This window comes from Vipera berus (genome assembly GCF_964194415.1).
Source record: "Vipera berus genome assembly, chromosome: W".
Classification (NCBI taxonomy): domain Eukaryota; kingdom Metazoa; phylum Chordata; class Lepidosauria; order Squamata; family Viperidae; genus Vipera; species Vipera berus.
In genome coordinates this window covers 33,063,704-33,082,554 of record NC_138210.1, presented here as the reverse complement: position 1 = coordinate 33,082,554, position 18,851 = coordinate 33,063,704, and the positions used below count along the sequence as shown (strand labels likewise).

Sequence of the window (18,851 nt, the reverse complement as noted above, 5' to 3'; positions counted from 1 at the left end):
ACTACAGTTTCCTCTAAAACTGTGTTAAATAGATCTTTCAAATATTTCACCAAAGTCTCTAAGAGCAATTTATAAATTTCAGCAGGCAAGCCGTCTGTCTCTGGAGTCTTACCCGTCTTTTGACTCCTAATCACACTTTCTATCTCCCCCTCTGTTATCTCTTCATTTAAAAGCTCCCTCATGTCTTGTGGAACTACAGGGGGATCCACATAAGTCAGATAGTCCAAGATCTTATTCTCCTGTATCTCTTCTCCAAAGTATAGACGTGAAAAAAAATCTTGTGCAATTCTCTTCTTTCCATCCATATCTACTCTAATCTCTCCTGTCTCATCTTGTAATTGATCAATAAACCTTTTCTCTTTCTCTTTCTTCAACTGGTAAATCAACCAACGCCCTGCTTTGTTAGCGTGCTCAAAATGGTGCTGCCTAACACTTCGAAATTTCTGGGCCAAATCGGCCTGTTCTAATAGCGTAATCTGATGTCTAATTCTATCAACCTTCTCTCCCAAACTTCGATCTAATGGGTGTGATTGTAAGTCCCCTTCCGCTTCTCTTAATTTCTCTACCCACTCCTCCCTTTCTCGTAATTTAACCTTTTTCTTCCTCACGATAAATTTTATTGCCACCCCACGCATATAAGCTTTCGCCGTATCCCAAAGGATTTGTAACGATGTCTCCTCATTATCGTTCTCCCTAAAAACATCTCTCTCTTAATTAACTGCTGAAATTCTATATCTCTTAATATTGTTACATCAAGGGTCCACCTTCTCCTTTTCCCAATCCTACCTTCATCCCATACCACCACTATGGGGTTATGATCAGCCCAAAAATTAGTCTGTATTTCCACAGTGGCTAAAGATCTTATCTCTGCCGTCATCCACACCATGTCCAAACGTGACCAAGATCTATGCCTTGTAGAAAAAAAAGTAAATTGCTTCCCATTTGGGTTCAACTCCCACCAAACATCTCGAAGGCCAAGCTCTTCCCTCATCTTGTCACAAATTTGGGGGAGTATCCGCCTGTCTATCAGCCGCCTAACCCCTTGTTCCTGACCACAATTATAGTCCATCTCCTTATTGATAATCCCATTGAAATCACCTATTATACAAATTTGGTCATACTGCAAATCTCCCAACCTATAACATAGCCTTTCATAAAATTGCTTTTGGGCTCCATTCGGGGAATATATCCCCACCAGCAGTGCCCTGTGACAACCAATCTCAACTTCAATCATTAAAACTCTCCCATCTTCGCCTTGATAAATTAATTTAGCTTTCAAATACTGTTTGACATAAAAAACCACTCCCCTTTGCTTTTTATCTGCTAAGGCCACAAATAAATTACCTAATTTAGGGCAATGCAAAACAGTTTCATGTTGTTTTTTAATGTGCACTTCCTGGAGACACACTATATCCACACCCGACTTTAACAATTTTGAAAAAAAAGTTTCCTTTTAACTGGCAAGTTCAAACCATTAACATTAACTGAATGTAAAGATACATCGCCCATTTTCATTTCTCCGCCATTCTTGCCCTGGTGGTCTGTCTAGTCACTCTCTGATACTTCTCCTCTTCCTCTTTGTCTCCCCCGCTCCCCACATCATCCACCCTTCCCCCTGTCGCACCACCTTCTGGTTCCTTCACTCCCATTTCATCCCCAGACTCTATTCCCGAAGGTTTGATCTCATTAGCTAAAAAAACCTGTGCATCTTGGGGGGTGTCCAACCAAATTCTCTTGCCTTGCCACGTCAACGAGAGACCATCAGGAACTAACCACTTATATCTTACGTCTAATCTTCTAAGTTCAGATGTCAGTGCCAAATATTTCTGCTTTCTCTCTCTGACCCTACGGGGTAATTGTCTTAACACAATGATTTGCTTCCCAGCATGAGAGAAGGTCTGGCTTCTAGACTTTTGGTACACTTCATCCCTAAGCGCCTTTTTACTAAATCTAACATATATTTCTTTTGGGAGTTTAAATTTCCTAGTATAAGAAGTGTACACCCGAAAGCATTCGTCAATATCTCTGCATACCATTTCAGCCTCTCTTTGTAACATCTCCACCACAATTCCTGAGATCACTTCAAGCAAATTTTCACCAGATTCCTCACCAATATTCTGAAACCTCAAGAGAAATGCGGATCTTTCCATGTCCAATTTAATAATTTTGTCTTTCATCTCCCTGTTAATTACTATTTGCTTAAGCTCAACCCTTTCCACTTTCCCTTCCACATTTTGAATCTTGGTTGCTGATTCTTGAATTTTCCCATCATGCTCCTCCAAAGTTGCCCGTATCTCCTTAAATTGAATATTTAATTGTTGTATCTTGCCTCTCATATCCCCCACTTCATTTTTTAACTCCACTAAATCCTTTGCCATAGATTCCTGATTCCGTACCATCGTTTCCTGCATAGAATATAATAAATTTTGAATCCCCTGGAGGGATGGAGCCTTCTCAGCTGCCATACTTTCAATCACTCTATGTGATGTAGGGGGCGTTGTAAAACCCTTTTTTGGTTTAACTGCTGCAGAGGAACTCGACATTTCCATAAGGCCTCCAAACCCTTTTTAAAAGTTATATACTACCCACATCCAATATAGTAATCCCCCTTTTCCCCCCCTTCCTTTCCTTTTCCTCCCCCCCCCTTTTTTAAAATTCCATTTATATCCCGCCCTTCTCCGAAGACTCAGGGCGGCTTACAAGCTTAGCAGTAGCCTTCATTCTATGTATATGCCTGCTTATTAGGGCTTTCACACACACCCCAAGCGGCATTATTACAAAGTCAGCTTAATTGCCCCCAACAATCTGGGTCCTCATTTTACCTACCTCGGAAGGATGGAAGGCTGAGTCAACCTTGAGCCTGGTGGGATGCGAACCTGCACTAATTGCAGGCAGCTGGTGTTACTTAAGGAGGCATTAGCCCACTGCTCCACCAAGGCTCTTTTTGCTACCTTCCCCCTCCCCCTATGGGTTTAATTAACCAAATTAATAGTTATTTAGATTAGTTCATCTAACTGTAAAGCCAAAATACTTATAAGTAATAAATTTATCCAGAGATACAAGCAAAAAATCTTATGTCTAGTTATTAATATCAATCAATTAAGGAAAAGAAAAAAAAATCAGTGTAAATCAAGGAGCAGAGTCCAAAAAGTTCCAATAATTGGAAGCCTTCTTCAAAGTGCTACTATTCCAGTTCAAATAGTGAAAGGCATATTCCACACTCCAAATGCGACTGTGAATCAGCAAAAATATAAAGGAACTAATCAACCAACAAGATATTAATTGTTAATTGTTCAGCAGAACCTTGCACAGCCAAACAGCTGCTTGATAAAGCAGTCAGGAGAAAAGCCAACTAAAAGAGGGAGAGGCCCCTCAAAACAGAACGCAAAGTCCAGAATCCAACTTAGTTTTTAAATCCAAAGGAAAGCAAAAGTAAAGTTCGCCACCATCAATCACTAGCTCAACTGCCGCTCCGCTCCGAAGCTTCCACTCCTCCCCTGAGGAAAGCTGATCTCCAAGCCAAGTATAAACAAAAAAATTCTTTGTCGGGGCTTGCAGACTATCCTTATCCGCCCGCACTGCACAGTTGATAGTGTCCAAGTTAGTGGCGTCGTAGTATTGGGGCTGCCATTACAGGGTCCTCTTTTTGCCCTGGGATCAGAGCCGCGCAACAATCGTCGGAGAGCTCGCACTGCTCCCCACGTTCTAGCGCATCCGCTCTTCCTTACCAGCCTCTCCGGGGCTGGCAACGGCCACGTTTGGCTGCAAATCAGCGAAGAGATCGAGCTGGGGGGGGGGGGAAAGAGAACTTTCCTCACCCACTCGCCTAGTCCACAACGTCACCGGAAGTCACCTAACCCTATCTTTTCATAAGGGCCTATAGACATGGTTTTGCCAGTTGGCTTGGGGTCCCAATGGGGGAACAGCATAGTGGAGGTGGTTGATTAATAACAGATCCCAACTCCCCCCCAACTCGACACCCATCCTTCCCATGTGTTTTTGGTTTTAATGTTTGTTTTTAACTTTTTATAGTTTTAAGTGTTGATGTAACTGTAAGCTGACCAGAGTTACCCTATTGTAAGATGGGCAGCCAATAAATTTTATAAACTAACAAATAAATAAATGCTTTTCCACCTTAAAATCAAAACTATGCAAGGGAAATGGATGCTGTTAAATTGTTATTTACACATACAACAATATAGTTTTCAATCAAAGCTTCAAAAGTATTTGAATAAAAGCTGCATTAAATGTAATTTACTGAAACCAGTATTTGTGTCCTACCTTTCATTATTCAAAGTGGCATATATAATGCTCCTTCGTAATTTTCCCCACAGCAACAACTCTGCGAGGTAGGTTGGGCTGAGAGACAATGACTGACCAAAGGTCAGCCAGTGGTTTTCCACAGCCGAGGGTAGATTAGAACCTGGGTCTCTCTGTTCCTAGTCTAACACCTTGATTACTAGTGTTTCCCCGAAAGTAAGCCCTACCCCAAACATAAGCCCTAGCTTGATTTTTGGGGTTGGGCCTAATATAAGACCTACCCCAAAAATAGGACCTAGTTTTGGGGCGAGGCACACGCCTAAAAATCAAGTTAGGGTGGGGGTGGAGCTGCCCCCCACGCTCTGCACCCACTTACCATTGCAGCCTGCCTCTCCTCGACAGCCCACTTCTTCTGCGGCATCCCCTGGCCTGCAGTTTGCAGTCAGAGGCCTTCCGGAAAGGCCACTGCAGCCAAGAACTGAGCTACGGATTGAATCCACAGCTTGGTTCTCAGCTGCAGAGGCCTTCCAGAAAGGCCTCTGATGGTGAAATGCAAGCTGGAGCTACATTCTCAGCTGCAGAATGAAGCTGTTCCTTCGGTTGTAGAAGAAGTGGACCAGCTGGGCGGGGTTGTCGGTGCTGGAGGTGAGTGGAAAAGACAGCCCCCTAAAATAAGACCTGGTGCCTCTTTTGGAGGCAAAAAAAAAAAGACCGGATCTTATTTTCAGGGAAACACAGTATATTGCATTCACACTTCATTATTTCAGAAAAAACATTTAGCTACCAAAGCAACTATGTATATTACACACAAAATTCATATGAATAACACAAAGAAAAGTATGTTTATTATATGTAAAAATTAAACCTAAATAAATCTATTAGGAACTTACAAATATAATCATCAGTATCCATGTATGCTTAGCATAAAACCAAATCTACAGTACAGGCCAATGGATAAATTTACTTTTTAATTGGATTAATGTACACTGCCCAGAGTCACTTTCCATGAGATGAGTGACCATATAAATTTGATTAAATAAGCACAACTTGGTGTATGGTCTGTGGACTTACAAGGAAAGGAAGGCAGTGCATATAACAGAGTAAAAAGGATACCTGAATGGGCCATTTTAAAAAGTGCACCATAGCAAAGGAAAATAGATTCAGTTCCCCTTTCTGGGAGAAGTGCTTTTCTCACTCTGCATCTTTACTTGTAATGCTGATACGAGAAACATAGTTAGAATGTGCACTCAAGTGAACATATACCTTTGTGGAATAAGGTTAAGGTTGCGTGGACATGTTCTTTACCATATTCCTTGGCTATAAAACATTTTTATATAATACACTAACAATACTAGTTCATCATAGCTACAGTATATAGATGCTTAGCTGTAATTATATATTTGGATGATTAATTGTAGCAAATGCAAACTAATTTATGGAGGAAAAGCATCAAGTCAACACAATCTGTTCTTTTATTCCCAGTTCTTTCATTTCTTAACAAAATAACAGAGTTGGAAGGGACCTTGGAGGTCTTCTAGTCCAATCCCCTGCTCAAGCAGGAGACCCTATACAATTCAGACAAATGCTGTCCAATCTCTTCTTAAAAACTTCCAGTGTTGGAGCACCCACAACTTCGGAAGGCAAGCCATTCCACTGATTAATTGTTCTCACTGTTAGGAAATTTCTCTTTAGTTCTAGGTTGGTTCTCTCCTTGATTAGTTTCCATCCACTGCTTCTTATTCAGCCTTCAGGGGCTTTGGAGAATAGGTTGACCCCCCCCTCTCTTCTTTATGGCAGCCCCTCAAATACTGGAACATTGCTGTCACCCCTAGTCATTCTTCTCATTAAATTAGATTCACCCAATTCCTGCAAACATTCTTTAGCCTGTCCCCTAATCATCTTTGCTACTCTTCTCTGCATTTTTTCTAGAGTCTAGAGTGGTGGCTGCAACACAGTGCTGGTTCATATTTAAGTGATCATCTACTAGGACTCCAAGATCCCTCTCAAAGTTACTACTATTGAGCCAGGTACCACCTAATATGTATGTGCATTTGGTTTTTCTTATCAAAGGTAAAACCTTACTTTTCTCACCACTGAATTTTATTTTGTTAGATAGGGCCCAGTGTTCAAGTCTGTCAAGATCCTTCTGGCTCTTGAACCTATTTTCTGGAGTGTTGGCTATTCCTGCCAGCTTGGTGTCATCTGCAAATCTGATGAGTTCCCTTTCTATCCCCTCATTTAAATTGTTTATGAAGATATTGAAGAGTACTGGGTCTAAGACAGAAACCTGAAGTACCCCACTGCATACATCCCTCCATTTAGATGCAGTTCCATTAAGGACTATGTGTTGAGTGCAGTTGGTCAGCCAGTTACAAATCCATCTGGTGGTGATGCTGTCTAACCCAGATTTTTCTATCTTATCAAGTAGTAGGTTGTGGTCTACTTTATCAAATGCCTTACTGAAGTCCAAGTAAATTATATCCACAGCATTACTCTGGTCCACTAATTTTGTCACTTTGTCAAAGAATGCAATAAGATTTGTCTGGCATGGTCTGTTTTTGACAAACCCATGATGGCTTTTGGTTATGACTTTGTTTGCCTCTAGGTGTTTGCTGATTCGTTGCTTGATAATCTTTTCCAGAATCTTCCCAGGTATTGAGGTCAAGCTGATAGGTGTTCTGTTCCAGCCTACGACCGGCCCTGTTTGTGTGTCAGGGACAACCCCTTCTTCCTTTAAACAATCAATAGGCTGGAAAAACCCAACCCAAATTTATTTACAGTTCAAACAAAAAGGCAACAGAATATTTCCTTCAATAAATGATTCAAAATATCAAACAAGAGTTAACAAACAAGAGTCAAACAGATTAGCAAGAACAGACCAGGATTCTCTTAGAATGTCTCCAAACGGTTGCCTTCAGCAACCAGCCCTACCCACACCTTCCCCTTTTATTATCAGTCCCAAGGCGTGGCTTCTCACTGCCTTCTCCTCCTTTCACTGAGTTGCCTCATTGATTTTCTCTGCTCTGCTCTGCTGGATTGCCTTCTGCTTCTAGTGTCTCTGAACAGATTCAGCTGTGACTCCTCTGAGTCCAACACCTTGTACTTACACAGCTGAGCTTCATGAGGAACATGACTGGAGGGGTCAGGCTGAGAGTCCTGCAGTGCATCAGAGCCTCCCTCTGACACCAAAGGCTCTCCAAACCCCTCCTCCTCCTCCTCAGGTTCATCGGACTCAGCTGCTGGGAGCACAGGCTGACACTGAATCACAACAATAAGTCTGTAGTTTCCTGGATCCATCTTTTTTCCTTTTTTGAAGATGGGAACCACCTCAGGTCTTTTCCAGTCCTCTGGTAGTTCCCCGGTGCTCCAAGATCTTTGAAAGATATGGTATAGTGTTTCTGAAATCACGTCTGCCAGCTCCTTCAGAACCCTGGGATGCGTAATCCATCTGGACCTGGTGATTTGAACTCTAGAGTGGATAGGTGTTGTCTTACCATTTTCTTGCCTGTTTTGACTTGCATTCCTACTGTTTTTGATAGGTTGGACTGGGTTTTTTTCCTTTTGTTTGAAGACTGGATGCACTTTCATAGAGGTAGGTAACTGCAAGCAAAATGCAATGGGATTGATCTGCTGGATGACCTTGACGTGTCTCACAAATTTTGCAGCTAGCTTCCTAGACGGTCTTCTAGAGACCAAAAAGTTGGTAGAGAGCCAGACTGTTTCTCCTTCAGATGATTTGGCTCATCCTGTCAATGGGCATCTGTAGCCTTCTTGTACAACTGCTTTCCCTGTTTAGTTACTGTTTCAACAAGGTTTGGGCTGCAAGCTGCTCCTACAGAAAATCCAGAGCTCCTGGGATGAAGCCCTCCTCCCTTGGGTTCTCTGGCAAAACTCTGGGATGTGTGCCATACAAAGCTTGAAAGGGGGTCATAGCAATCAATGTGTGGAGAGAGTTATTCCATGAAAATTCTGCCAATGGTAGTAGTGAGTGCCAGTTGTCTTGGCTGTAGGTGCAATAACATCTTAAATATTGCTGGAGCATCTGATTAGTCTTCTCTGCCTCACCATTTGTAGCTGGGTGGTGGGCTGATGTTAAGCTCATTTGTACATTCTAAAGTTGGAACAGGGCCCTTAAAAACCTGGAGGCAAATTAACTGACCCTGAGACCAGTCTGGTCACCATGCCTCTATAGCAAAAGATGTGGTCCAAAAAACTTGAGCTGTTTCTTTCTCAGTGGGCAACCCTTTACAAGCAATGAAGTGAGCCATCTTGGTAAAAAGATCCACTACAACTAATGTGGATGTGTAGTCATGGACTGGGGAAAAATCAGTAATAATATCCAGAGATGTTGTATGCTGGTGTGGGGGTGGGTGGGTTGGTGAGTAGAGTGTGGTTGTAAAACCCTTGCTGCCTTCTGATGGTGGGATTTAGCCCTTCTGCAGGTATGACAAGATACTAGGTAGCCCTTGATGTCGGTTACCATTTTAGGCCAAGTCTCTTAACATTCTGTAGTTTTTTGAACACTCCCCCATGCCCTGCTGTCTGGTTATTGTTGCAAAGCTGCAAAACATCTTCCCTCAAAGGTGGAGGCACCACTATTCTTGCCCATGTGCTTCAATGTCCCCCCCCCATCAAAAACAAGGATATAGTACCTGGTTGGGGCCCCTGGAGGTCATCCATCTGGGCCCACAAGAAGTGGTCTAGAAGTTGCTGTGCCTTGATCCTGGTGATTTAAGTCCTGGTGTGGTTGTGTTGCTCCTAACACTCCAGTGGTCACTTGCGCAGGTACATGTTGTAAAATGGTAACTACTACTGGGGCTTGGTGCAATTGTGACTACTCTGGTTTACAGGACAGCACGTCTGGCATCAGATTTTTTTGAGCCTGGGACATACTGGATGTAAAAGACAAAGTAGGGAAAAAATTGGCTCCATCTCACTTGCAGCTCAATCTGTTGCAGCATTTCTAAATTTTTATGATTCATATTAACTTATTTGGGCCAACATGCACTTTCACAAAAATGTCTCTCCATTGTTCAAAAGCTGATCTGACTGCTAACAACTCCTTGTTAAAAATGTCATAGTTCTGTTCTGGAGTAGTCAAAATCTTTGAGAAAAACACACAAGGCAAAAAGTGGTCCCCTCCCCCAACTCCTCTTGTAAGAGAGATCACCACATTGGAGGAGTTGGTCTGGACAATAAATCTCTTGGATGGATGGGGGTGTTGAAGGATGGCTAACGTGCAAAAAGTTGTTTTAACTCTTCAAGTGCAGTTTGCTGTGCAGCAACTGTCCAAGCAAATTTGACTCCTTTTATAACAGCTGTGCTAGGGGCTTAACATTATGTGCAAAGTGCGGGATAAACTTTCTGTAAAAGTTCGCAAAGTCTAAGAAACTTTGAACATCCTTAGCTGTGCAAGGAGTTTGCCAGTCAAGCACTGCTTGGATTTTCTGGGAGTCCATTTGAACTCCATCTGTGGAAATGCAGTAACCCAAGAAATCTAGCTATTTCAAGTCAAAAGCACATTTTTCTAATTTGGCAAAAAGGTGATTTCCCCTCATTCTATTCAAGACCTCCTGCACATCATGTTCATGCTAAGTTTCATCTTCAGAGTAGATCAGAATGTCATCAGCTAAAGCACCACAAATGTGTCAATCACATCAGAAAAAATCTGCTTCATAAATCTTGAAAACACTGCATTGAGTCCAAATGGCACGATGGTGTATTCAAACTTACTGTATCTGGTTATGAATGCAGTTAAAAAATTCATGGCCCTCTTTGACCCTAATAAGTTTGCATGCATTGCAAAGATCATACTTGGTAAAAATGTGTGCAACCTACCCAGCAAGTCTGATATGAGGAACTTGTAGTTGTGAACAATCCTCAAGGGAATTTCACTGTTTGGGTTTGTGGTGCCTGGGTCTTGTTTATAGGGCACAAAAAAGGTAGGCAGTAAAGACAGGGATTTTGAAGGTCTAATAAAGCCTTTCTGCAAGTTGGAGTCCAGATACTGCTTCAAAATTGATAGCTCTTTAGCTGACATGGGACACTGTCTCTTAGCAGTTATTTTAGCCCTAGGGATCAGGTTTATAGCACAGTTGTAGTCTCTATGTGGAGAAAGGACTGCTGCTTCTTCCTCTCAAAATATGTCTGCGAAATCTGCATACTTGCTGAGTAGCCTGGAATTTCCTTTCTTGGGGCTTACTGCCAGCTAGAACGAGGGGTTTACTGTCTGGGCATGGTGAAGGTGGCAAGCTGGGGCAGTAAAAGACAGGGTTCCTGCCTCCCAATCTATCATAGGATTGTGAAGCTTTAGACACTCTGATCCCAATATTATCAGAAAGTGTCTTGTGACATACAGGGTTAAAAGCTCAGTATGTTAGGCAACAGTTGCAGTGGGGTCGTGGTGTGTGTAATCAGACACTACAGGGATCTCTAATGCTTTAACTGTTGCAAAGTCTATAAAGTTGGCCATTGCCCCCTAAATCTACTAAAGCTGCAACTTTGTCTTCCCACCAATGGGGTAGGGTCAACTCAACATAGATTTTCAGCAATGTACCTTGGTGTTGAGCTCTCTTTAATGTTTGAATAGCCCTTCCTGTGAGCCCTTGTGAGAGGAGCTGTTGTCATTTCCCTGTTCTTGGAGTCTGCGTTCAGGGCGGTGCTCTATGGTCCCAAGGCAGGGGAGGGTCTTTCTCCTTTCCTCTGGTGCCTGGTAGGGCAGATTCTCACTATATGCCCAGATTCTCTACAGTAAAAACAGAGTGCCTAGTCTCTGCATCTCTTTATTCTGCAGCTGATGATTTTCATGCTGCTCCTATTTGCATGGGTTCCTCTCCTCTTTGCTTTGTCCATGTCAGCATCATGGGGAGATGGCTGAATAATGAGGTTGTGATGTCGGCTGCCTCTGGCAACCAAACTGGTTTTGTGTATAGGAAAAGTATGTGAACCTCTAAGGTCATCCGTTCATTCGGCAGGAAAATATTACAAAACTATTTCCAAAGAGTTTGGACTCCACCAGTCCACTGTCAGGAAGACTGTGTATAAATGGAGGCAATTCAACACCATTATTCAGGAGTGGTTGACCAATCAAGATCACACCAAGAGCAAGGTGTGTAATACTCTGGGAGGTCTCAAAGAACCCCAAGGTAACATCCAAGGAACTAAAGGCCACTCTTGCATTGGTGAACAATGGTGTATATGGCAGGGTTGCAAGGAGAAAACCACTACTCTCCAAAGAGAACACTGCTGCCCTTCTACATTTTGCAAACGTCCACATGGATAAGCCAGAAGACTAATGGAAGAATGTTCTGTGGATGGATGAGACCAAAATAGAACTTCTGGGCCTGAATGAAAAGCATTTTGCTTGGAGAAAACACTGCATTCCAACATAAGAACCTTATCCCATCTGTGAAAATGCTGGATATCATGGTATGGGCCTGCTTTGCTGCTTACAGATCAGGATGGCTTGCCATCATTAACACAACTATGAATCCTGATTTGTACCAGAAAATTCTACAGGAAAATGTCAAGGTATATGTCCGTGAACTGAAGATCAAGAGAAAGTGGGTCATGCAGCAAGCAACACCCAAAACATACAAATCACAAAACCAAAGATGCTTCAAGAAAGAAAGTTAATGTTTTGGAATAGCCAAGTTGAAGTCCTGACCTTAATCGTACAGAAATCTTGTGGAAGGACCAGAAGCAGAAAGTTCATGTGAGGAAGCCCACCAACATCCCTGAGTTGAAGCTGTTCTGTAAGGAGGAATGGGCTAAAATTATTTCAAGTCGATGTGCTGGACTGATCAACAGTTATCCCGAACATTTAATTGCAGTTATTGCTGACCAAAAGGGGCACACCAGTTACAGAAAGCAAAGGTTCAAATACTTTTGACACACACAAATATGTAGCTTTGGATCACTTGCCTCAATGAATCAATTAACAAGTATTTTTTTTTACTCATTTGTTTATTTGGGTTCTCTATATGTAATTTTAGGGCTTATGTGGATAACGTTTTAGGTCATATTTGTGCAGAAATACTGAAATTTCTAAAGGATTCACAAACTCTTAAACACCACTGTAGGCAATGCTGACACTGCTTGCATCTTCTCCAATTTTTAAACCCTGTCAGATAATTAAGTTTAAGTTTAAGTTTATTATATTTGTATACCGCCCTTCTCCCGAAGGACTCAGGGCGGTGAACAGGGCATATATAAAAATACAAATTACAAAAATTAAAAAGAGAATTAAATACGAGCCCAAACTAAAAACAGTAGAAAAATGTAAAAAATCCCCAATAAAAAAAAAACCCCAACGCATCCCCCATCAGGCCAGGCCGGCTTGTTCAAATAGGTAGGTCTTCAAGTCGAGTCGGAAGGAGCGAAGGTCAGCTGCCATCCGGAGCTCAACCGGCAGCTGATTCCATAAAGCCGGGGCGCCCACAGAGAAGGCCCTCCCCCTGGGGGCCACCAGCCGACATTCTCTGACCGGTGGCACCCTGAGGAGGCCCTCTCTGTGGAAACTCACAGGGCGGAGGGAAGTTGACGCCGGCAGCAGGTGGTCAACTTACTATAAGCTGCCAGGAACTTAATTTGGACAATTCCCTGCTTTCCATTTTCACTTTTTCATTGTTGGTGTAGGAGGGAAGGGGGGAGATATGCTGATTTTTTTTCCCAGTTTCCTTCTTAAAAATTTGTATCTCAACAGCTCTGACACAGACTTAACACTGAATTGCATATTGTTCACCTGACCTCTGGTTCTTTGAAGCCTTTCATCTCTTTTCTCCTCTCAAACCAACCGCTGTGAAGATACTTTTTTTCTGGATGCTTACAAGTGGTTTGGGATTTTCTGAAAAGTCTTGTTTTCCTTAATTTTCAAAAGTATATATAAAAATAATAATAATAAGTTGGAAGGGACCTTGGAGGTCATCTAGTCCAACCCCCTGCTAAGGCAGGAAACCCTATACCATTTCAGACAAATAGCTGTCCTGTCTCTTCTTAAAAACTTCCAGTGTTGGAGCATTCACCACTTCTGGAGGCAGGTTGTTCCACTGGTTAGTAGTTCTAACTGTCAGGAAGTTTCTCCTTAGTTCTAGGTTGCTTCTCTCCTTGACTAGTTTCCATCCGTTGCTTCTTGTCCTGCTTTCAGGTGCTTTGGAGAATAGCTTGACTCCCTCTTCTTTGTGGCAGCCCCTGAGATATTGGAACACTGCTATCATGTCACCCCTCACCCTTCTCTTCATTAAACTACACATACCCAATTCCAGCAACCGTTCCCTATATGTTTTAGCCTCCAGTCCCCTAATCATCTTTGTTGCTCTTCTGTGTACTCTTTCTAGAGTCTCAACATCTTTTTTACATCGTGGTGACCAAAACTGGATGCAGTATTCCAGGTGTGGCCTTACCAAGGCATTGTAAAGTGGTATTAGTACTTCACGTGATCTTGATTCTATCCCTCTGTTAATGCAGCCTAGCACTGTGTTGGCTTTTTTGGAAGCTGCAGCACACTGCTGGCTCATATTTAAGTGATTGTCCACTAGGACTCCGAGATCTCTCTCACAGTTACTACTATTGAGCAAGGTACCACCTATACTATACCTGTGCATTTGATTTTTCCTGCCTAAATGTAGAACCTTACTTTTTTCACAATTGAATTTCATTTTGTTAGATAGTGCCCAGTGTTCGAGTCTGTCCAGATCCTCCTGTATCTTAAGCCTATCTTCTGGAGTATTGGCTATTCCTGCCAGCTTGGTGTCATCTGCAAATTTGATGAGTTCCTTATCTATCCCCTCATCCAAATCGTTGATGAAGATGTTGAAGAGCACTGGGCCCAGAACAGAGCCCTGGGGCACCCCACTACACACTTCCTTCCATGTAGATGCAGTTCCATTGAGGACCACACGCTGAGTACAGCCTGTCAGCCAGCTACGAATCCAACTGATGGTGATGCTATCTAACCCACGTTTTTCTATCTTATCAAGTAGGTTGTGATCTACTTTATCAAATGCCTTACTGAAGTCCAAGTAAATTATATCTACAGCATTCCTCTGGTCCACTAGTTTTGTCACTTGGTCAAAGAATGCAATAAGGTTTGTCTGGCATGATCTGTTTTTAACAAACCCATGTTGGCTTTTAGTGATAACTTTGTTCGCATCAAGGTGTTCGCTGATTTGTTGCTTGATTATCTTTTCCAGAATCTTCCCAGGTATTGAGGTCAGGCTGATAGGTCTGTAGTTTCCTGGATCTATTTTTTTCCCTTTTTTGAATATGAGAACTACATCAGCTTTCTTCCAGTCCTCTGGTAGTTCCCCAGTGTTCCAGGATGTTTGAAAAATATAGTTCAGTGGTTCTGAGATCACGTCTGCCAGTTCCTTGAGAACCTTGGGGTGTAATCCATCTGGTCCTGGTGATTTGAACTCGTCTAGGCTGGACAGGTGCTCACTTACCATTTTCTTGCCTATATACCCGTATATACTTGAGTATAAGCCGACTCGAGTATAAGCCGAGACCCCTAATTTTACCCAAAAAACCTGGAAAAAGTTATTGACTCGAGTATAAGCCGAGGCTGGGAAATGCAGCAGCTCACGGTAAATTTCAAAAATAAAAATACAGGTAGATAACAATAAAATTGCTTTAATTGAGGCATGTGGAAAAGAGGGTCAACAAAAACAATATATTATCAGTATATTCAACAAAAACAATATATAACATTAAAGTATTAACAATAACTTTACATGTACAAAAACCTTAACTCAATAAGCAACCAAGCTAAAACACAAGCATCAAAATCCTTCAAAACTGGATTCCTCCTCCTCATCTGTATCTCCAAACAGAGCTTCAGCTGTAGCTGGTGTGAGGTTATCATCATATACATTGTCACAGAGTTCGCAGTCATCACTATCACAGCTGTCGTCCTCATACAAAGCACTGTCTTCACTGCCATCCATAGCATTACTTATGCCACATTTCTTGAAGGCGTGCTTCACCATGTCCTCTGGAATCTCTTCCCATGCATCACGAACCCACTTTGCTATCAGTTCTATGTCAGGCTTCATCATATTTCCACCTTTTGTTAGTCGGGCTTGACCAGATGACATCCATTCGCACCGCATCTTTCGCACACGGTCTTTGAAAGGTTTATTTAAACACACATCTAAGGGCTGTAATACAGATGTAAGCCCACCTGGAATAACGGCTAAAGTAACTTGAGAAGACTTTGCCAATGTTTTTATGTCATCAGATGTGTGGGCTCTGAACATATCCCAAACTAGCAATGATGGTTTTTTCTTTAAGGCTGCTCCTGGTCGTCCATTCCAAACTTCTTCCAGCCACTTTTTTGTTCCATCTTCATCCATCCAGCCTTTAACATGTGGGCGCACTGTAATTCGTGGTGGGAAATTGACCTTTTTAGGCAAGGTCTTTCTTTTAAAAATAATGACAGGCCGCAGCTTAGTTCCATTAGCCAAACATGACAGAACGACTGTAAAATGGTTTTTCTCATTACCTGTGGTTCTGAGTAAAACAGTTTTGTCTCCCAAACTTGCCACGGTTCTGTTGCTTGGAAGATCAAAGGTCATAGGTGTTTCATCCATATTCCCAATATCTCCCAGGTCATAGTTATGGATCTTTCTTTGTTTTATGATGAATGAATGGAATGACATTACTTTTTCATCAAGGTCTTTTGGCAACTTCTGTGAAATCTTTGTTCTTTGCCGCAAACATAGGCCATACCTCTTCATGAAGCCAGTACACCATCCTGCTGACGCAACAAAATTTTCAATGCCTGGTGCTTTTAATTTGTCATCTTTAGCCATTTGAATTCCCATGCGTGTTACGCAGTAACCATTTTGACGACACTCCATAACCCATTTATGCAATTCAGTCTCTAGAGCCCCATATGGAGTTGTTAAACCACGTCGAGCTTTTTTTGCCTTTGGAATCTTTTCCAAGTCAGCTTTCATTTTCCGCCACTCCCTCACTTGTTTTTCATCAACACCAAATTCCCTACTTGCAATACTGTTATTGCTTTTTTCTGCTCTTGACACAACCTTTAGTTTGAAAGCAGCTTCGTATGACCTGCATTTTTGTTTTGGTGCAGGATTAGAAGTACTGGGATCCATTTCTAACAGGAATGGGGAGGTCTGCTAGGGAGGCGGCAGTCAAGCGTTGTTTCCCTCCTCGTGCGTGTGTGTGTGTGTGTGTGTGTGTGAGACCCGCGGGAACGGCTGGTAGAGGTGGCGGCAGTCCGGCGTTTGCGTTTCTCTGTGTGTCAAGCCCCGTGGGCCCGACACACAGGAGGGGGGGGACGCCGCTTCCTTACCAGCCATTCCCATGGGTCTGACACACGCAAGCATGCATGAGGGGGGGAAACGCTGGACTGCCGCCCCCTCTACCAGCTCTGCAAGCCTTTGCTGCCCCTTCTCTCCGCTGCCTGGCCTGAACAAAGAGGAGCCGAAGGGAGCAGCTCTGCAAGGCTCTGCCGCTCCCTTCTCTCAGCAGCCTGGCCCGAAGAGGAGCCGAAGGGAGCAGCTCTGCAAGCCCCGCCGCCCCCTTCTCTCAGCTTCCTGGCAGCACATCCCGCAGGGGAGGTCTGCTAGGGAGGTGGCAGTCCGGCGTTGTTTCCCCCCTCGTGCGTGTGTATGTGTGTGTGTGTGTGTGTCAGACCCACAGGAATGGCTAGTAAAGGTGGCGGCAGTCCGGCATTTGCATTTCTCTGTGTGTCAAGCCCCGTGGGCCCGACACACAGGAGGGGGGGGACGCCGCTTCCTTACCAGCCATTCCCGTGGGTCTGACACACGCACGCATGCATGAGGGGGGGAAACGCTGGACTGCCGCCGCCTCTTCTCTCCGCTGCCTGGCCTGAACAGAGGAGCCGAAGGGAGCAGCTCTGCAAGGCTCTGCCGCTCCCTTCTCTCAGCAGCCTGGCCCGAACGAAGGGACGCCCCTTCGTTCGGAACAGGCAGCGGAGAGAAGGGGCGGCAGAGGCTTGCAGAGCTGGTAGAGGCGGCGGCAGTCCAGCGTTGTTTCTCCCCCTCGTGCGTGCGTGTGTGTGTCAGACCCACGGGAATGGCTGGTAGGGAAGCGGCATTCCGGCATTCCCCCCCTTCCTGTGTGTCGGGCCCACGGGGCTCGACACACAAAAAAATGCAAACGCCGGACTGCCGCCACCTCTACCAGCCATTCCCGTGGGTCTGACACACACACGCACGCACGAGGGGGAGAAACAACGCTGGACTGCCGCCGCCTCTACCAGCTCTGCAAGCCTCTGCCGCCCCTTCTCTCCGCTGCCTGTTCCGAACGAAGGGGCGTCCCTTCGTTTGGGCCAGGCTGCTGAGAGAAGGGAGCGGCAGAGCCTTGCAGAGCTGCTCCCTTCGGCTCCTCTGTTCAGGCCAGGCAGCGGAGAGAAGAGGCGGCGGCAGTCCAGCGTTTCCCCCCTCATGCATGCGTGCGTGTGTCAGACCCACGGGAATGGCTGGTAAGGAAGCGGCGTCCCCCCCTCCTGTGTGTTGGGCCCACGGGGCTTGACACACAGAGAAACGCAAATGCCGGACTGCCGCCACCTTTACTAGCCATTCCTGCGGGTCTGACACACACACACACACACACAAGTCGCGCGTGCAAGTCCTCGGTAAGTTCTTTTTTTTTTGTTCACTGGAGTATAAGCCGAAGTGGATTTTTCAGCCCAAAAAGTGGGCTGAAAAATTCGGCTTATACTCAAGTATATACGGTAGTTCTGTTTTTTGTGGGCAGCCCGTAGTATGCATAAACTATGTTATTTATTAGTGGCTCCATTTTACTTCCAATTTAATAACTCAGTCACTTGAGTTCCTAATTAGGACATTTTAAAAAATAACATCTGCAAAAAAATGCTGCAACATAGAATACTTCAGTTCCAGATTCCAGCTGTTATCTTCCATAATACTAAATCTTTATTTTTCCTGATATTTTAATATTGATTTTCCACTAAACAACCACTTTCTGTACCCAGTGAACATTTTCACTGTCATAACTGAAACTTTCCTGCTTCAATGTTTTTTTCTTAAAGAACATTTATATTTTTCAAAGAATTCTCCTAACTAAAATTATTTCATTTGTATAAGCACTGCAGCATATCAGTGCAGCATTATCAGCATACAGAACAGCCTAATTTTGATGGGGATGATGGGAATTCTACTTCATCAAGTAAAGAGAGCAACAGATTGCAGAATACTGGTTTAGGTTTATAAGAAAATATGCTACAAACAGCATCCCTTGTATAGACTAGATCAGGGGTGTCAAACTGCCGGCCCACGGGCCAGACACATCACCGGGAAACCACACCCACCCCATTGCCGTCAATGGGGAAAAAGCTCCGATATGTTGCACGACGTCACGTGACGTCACGAGTTTGACATGTCTGGACTAGATTAACAAACAGGAAACTTTGCAGCATCCAGCATATGGTTTCCTCTTAGCAAAAGATCAATTATGGGACACTTTATTTGCTTTAAAAGCAATTTTGAGTTCACCTTCTTAATGCAAAGGCAGGGGCTTTGGGGGAAAGCACTTCACAGATATATTTTATTTATTTTTGTTTGTCTGTGTGTGCCTTCAAG

At 43.6% G+C, this 18,851-nt stretch overlaps 1 protein-coding gene across 1 annotated transcript in view; it reads right to left on the bottom strand.

Annotated features, from left to right (window-relative positions):
• LOC308676567 (thyroid hormone receptor alpha-like) overlaps positions 1-12,007 on the bottom strand; it is a 367,592-nt gene extending 355,585 nt beyond the window's left edge. The window contains exon 1 of the mRNA XM_081342444.1: positions 11,927-12,007. The gene's annotated coding sequence lies outside the window, so the exon portion shown is untranslated. The remainder of the gene's footprint in view (positions 1-11,926) is intronic.
• Between the last annotated feature and the right edge of the window lie 6,844 nt (positions 12,008-18,851).